This window comes from Chrysochloris asiatica, unplaced genomic scaffold, assembly GCF_000296735.1.
Source record: "Chrysochloris asiatica unplaced genomic scaffold, ChrAsi1.0 scaffold00030, whole genome shotgun sequence".
NCBI classification, from domain to species: domain Eukaryota; kingdom Metazoa; phylum Chordata; class Mammalia; order Afrosoricida; family Chrysochloridae; genus Chrysochloris; species Chrysochloris asiatica.
In genome coordinates this window covers 23089188-23093939 of record NW_006408548.1, presented here as the reverse complement: position 1 = coordinate 23093939, position 4752 = coordinate 23089188, and positions in this window count along the sequence as shown.

Here is a 4752-nt window from a genome sequence, read left to right as displayed (position 1 = left end):
AAAGCTGTGATCTCAATGCTGGACTTTTTTTGGGGTGCGCACCCACCCACCTGAAGGCATCTGGGCTGGGCAAAGAAGGCAGGACAGGGAAGAGGAGGGGAAGAAAAAAAACAACGTGTAGAATCCTTTCACATCTCCTTTTGTAAATGTTACTGCACTGCTTTTAGCACCGGTTCCCTCTTTTGGTCTGGCTGTAGCCCTGCTCTCTGACTCCTGCCTGGGTGGGATGGCCGCAGAGGGCATCCTGATACTTTACCAATTACTAAATCACAACGCTTTCCTTTATACAGTGACACAGCAATGGGTTCAAATATAGCAAAGATTTTAAGGTTGGCGCAGGACCAGGCAGTGTTTTTCCTGTTGTGTACAGGGTCGCTATGAGTTAATGGCGCCTAACAGCAACAATATATAGTGTAGTGTGTGGAGTGAGAAATAAGGGAAATAATCAAATATTCATAATATTATTCTCATAATTCTACAATGTGAATAGCAATGTATGCCATGACTTGGGTGTATGTTTATCAAAGGAAAAGGAAAAATTTATATATTATTTAGTGTGTCTATAGAATGCTAAGGAGTCCTGGTGTGGCACTATTGGTTAATGTGCTGGACTGTAAAGTCCACTTTGAACCAGTAGGCCTATGGTTTAAGTTCACCAACTGCTCCTTGGAAAACCTGTACGAGATCACTATGGTCAAAACCTGAGTCAACGGCACTTAACAACAACAAACAACGTAGAATGCTAAAATAAAATATGGAATAGAAATCAAATCAGAACAAATCTTCCATGAAAACTGATGAACACTCACTGTTTTGACTAACATCAAATTGTTATTTTCATCTTTCTGGCCACTTAATGACAGTAAATGGAAAATAATTGAGGATACATTTTTCCTTTCTTTCATCCCCATCATAAGCACATAAAATTCATGTCCAAGTCTTAGTTTCAGCTATATCCAGGCAAAATCTTATGACTCTCACTATGTCTATTTTCAATTACATATCGCTTCAGACCAAGCCACGACATTCTGCCACGTAGATTTGTGAAATAGTCTTTTCATTCTTTCTAAACTCCCTTCATTGTTAATCCTCACCAAAGTGAGAACGAGATTTAAAAATCATGTATCTGACCATGAAATTCACTCAATTAAACCTTTCAATGTCCTCTCATTTCATTTGAGATAAAATTCTCTGTCTTCATTCTGCTGTAGTAGGATCTGCATAATCCAGCCCATTTCTCTCCAGTCTCATTCTCTCACTGCAATGTTTATCACCCTATGTGTTATTTATGTTGGCCTGTATACAGAGATTGTTCTTTTTCACATTCTTTAAGTCCTTTTGCTCATTTAACTCAGATTAAAGGCCTGTTTCAAAGATATTTCACTGACCCACTCAATCTAAATCAATCACTCCTTTTTGACAATCTCATTATACCCTTATCATAATAGCACTTGCCACAATTTGAAAGAGCATATTTATTCAATTGAAACATCATAATATTCAACATCGCAATCAGAAAAGTCTCAAGGTAACTTAATGCATTTCCTCAGTCCTGCAAAAACAGATCCAAACAAACGCAAAATCAGGTGCAGTGGTTCCCTACCAACAAATTTGTAATTCTGAAGGTTCTTCACATGGATTCTTGGAACATTTCCACATTTGAACAGTTAAGCCCCAAAGCCCTGGCATAGACTAAAGGATGTCCACTCAGGAGAGATGATAGCAAATAATCACTTTTAAGAAACTTACTGAAGACACTGATCCAAAAAAATCATAGGCACTCAAAACCTGGGTCCAATTATCTTGGAACTTACTTGGTGTTTCTTTATTCTTGGACATCTCTACAAGGGCAGATACCTAGCATCTATGATTGGTTCCATTTGCTCTTCTTTCGTTTCTTTTCTCTGAATTACTGGTCAAACTTAATTTCTAATATTTATTTCCAAATTAAAACATTATGAATATATGAGTAAAGTTCTGTTTCATGTAAGTATACTAATCCACCCAAACCAAAATGAAAGGTTACAAGTAACATACTTTATACAGACCTCTCCTATAAGGCAAATCATTTGTCCAAGTCAGACTTTTTTTTATACACTTCTATTATGTTGTATTTCTTGTTTTTTTCTGCTTTTATGAATCCAATCACTCTTAAAATAATTTTTTTCCCCTTTTTTCTTCAATCTCTTCTTTCCACTGCCCATCATTCTTAAAATTTGTGTTGGATTTCATATTACTTTTTGGAATCTGTGCTTCTTGCTTTGTTCATCTCTTTTATATATATCATTTTTTTCTATTAAAGGGAAAGCTTCATTTTTTTCCATTCACGGGAAAGCTTTATTTTTCTACCACTGAAAAGAGAAAAATATTTTTCTAATCCATTGTGTATGTAAGATAAAGAAATCAATGAAAGAATGCACTAATGACACTTAGACCATTTTCAAGCCATGTATACTCTCCAGGTTTAGATCTGTCGTTCTCTAATTTTTTTTTTTAAGTTCTGCCTGGTATTAAGCACCGTCGAGCAGGTGACTACCCATGGCGACCCCCTGTATAGGGCTTACGCAGGGCAACAGGTTAACTTAAACCACTGACCCTGCAGTTCAACCCGACTTTGCTGTCCAGTGCATTAATCCATAGTGCCACTTTGTTGTTGTTGTTGTTAAATGTGGTCAAGTTGGTTCCGACCCATAGCGACCCTGTATAGGGTTTCCAAAGAGCGACCCATGAGCTTGAACCTCTGATCTTGCAGTTCAAACTGACTTTGCAGTTCAGCGCAGTAACCCACAGCCACATCGCCACCTAGAGGTCATTGTATCAGTAAGCTTTCTCTGCCACTTTTTTTGTTTGCGTAAGTCACTGTTGTTGTCGTCGCCTTCAAGTTGGTTTTGAGCCTGTATAGTGTTTCTGAGCAGTGACTGGTAAACTTGAACCACTGACCTTGCATTTCAAACTGACTTTACAGTCCAGCATACTAACCCACAGCACCACAACAGAACTCTGTAAGTAGGGGATGCATATCTTAACTAACATATTTCCCTTTTATAAAGACAAATTCATAGTGTATATGGTTGCTGTTGAGGATGGTGTTTTTTACTGAAGTTCATATTCGATGCTCTTTTCTACTCAGACAGTTGGAGATATTTATAAATATTCAACCTGCCATATTGTACAATCACAATCATTCACACAATAAAAAGTTCTAAGGATAATACCTGTTAAAATAATTATTGCAAAATGAGACTCTTAAAATAATTTTCCCTTCAAAAGCTGTTTTTTTTACTCTAATATCTATTTGATAGATACATGGATTACCAATAAAGGTTACACATAGGAGCTAGAGAATAATTATTTTCCTGAAATTGAAATTCAAATCAAGGTTTATAAAAATAATCTTTTCAATCAATGTATTTGTATGATTATCTTGTTTTAAAATTTTGAGATAGTGATTCAATATTCTGTATGATACCCCAGCACTCTTGTCCATTTTTCCCAGATAATATTTGGTGACTTAGTAAAATAACTAGTAGTCTATAATATTTTTATATCTTTGACCAGACATTAAAGTTTAGCCATCCTCTTGTAGCACAAATATTTTAGCAATGATAAACCAGAGTTGAAGCCAAATCTGTAAATTGTTGAAAGATTTTGTTTGCAAAATGACAGCTTGTTTTTGTTGGCTTACTCTTACAGCTCACATAGATTTCAAATTTGCATTCATATGGCAAATCCCAGGCAAATTTCATGCTAATATATAAAAATTAATATTTGGTAAGATCTGAAAGATATTTGCAAAAGGACTATGCATAAAGATTTCCATCATAGTTATTAGAATACTGCTGCTTCACAATATTGAGCATAATTTAATTTCATACTTTGGAAACAAAATAACTAGTACATTCCCTCACTGGGCTGTATCCTGATTCTTTTGGGCAAGATGCCTTTCAATAACTGTTATGAACTCAGCCTTGGGCTTCTAAGGCCAGATGACAAAATAGGCAGATGCAATGAGCAGACCCTCTGCAAGAAGGAGACGAAGGACCAAGGGAAGCAAGTAGAGATAGTGATTCTGGAACCCTAAGCTTCTGTGCAAAGGATAGAGAGGTGGGTTAGGTTTTATCTGGGAGAGGAAGCTGAGTGGGAGTCACGAGAAAGTAGATAAATGGGTGGGCCATCAGCTAACCTGGCACAGTGTGACCATCTTGAGCTTTCAGGGCAGCTGTAGAAACAGCTGTCAGTAGGATGCATGCTGAAAAGCAGTGGCAAGGAGGGGTGGGATACAGTTCTCTTTTGTTTTTTGCAAATGTTCCTGTTGTCATGGGTGTGGCCAACACCCACCCTCACCTTCTCCACAGCCAGTGGTACTCCCTCATGCACAGCCTCTGCTCTGCTTGTGGTTGGACACTGGACTTACCACCCCCAAGTCTAGAGGGTTGTGAATTGTACCTCATCAGATCTTTTATTGCTCTTGTATGTTTTGGAGAGATAGCAAATATGCCCATATGGCCAAGATGCATCTATGCTCCTTTCAGCACCACCCACTGGGAAAGCACCACTGTATACTTCTGTACCACCTAATCAATGATAATTAGCACTCAATATCAGACAAACATTACACAAACAATGAACAGCATAGAGTTCCAATCTCTACCACCCACCAGGAGACAAAAGGTGAGTGCCTAAGAACACACTAGCATGAAGCATCAATTAAATATAAATACAATAAAACCACAGTGTTTTTGAGACAAGTGA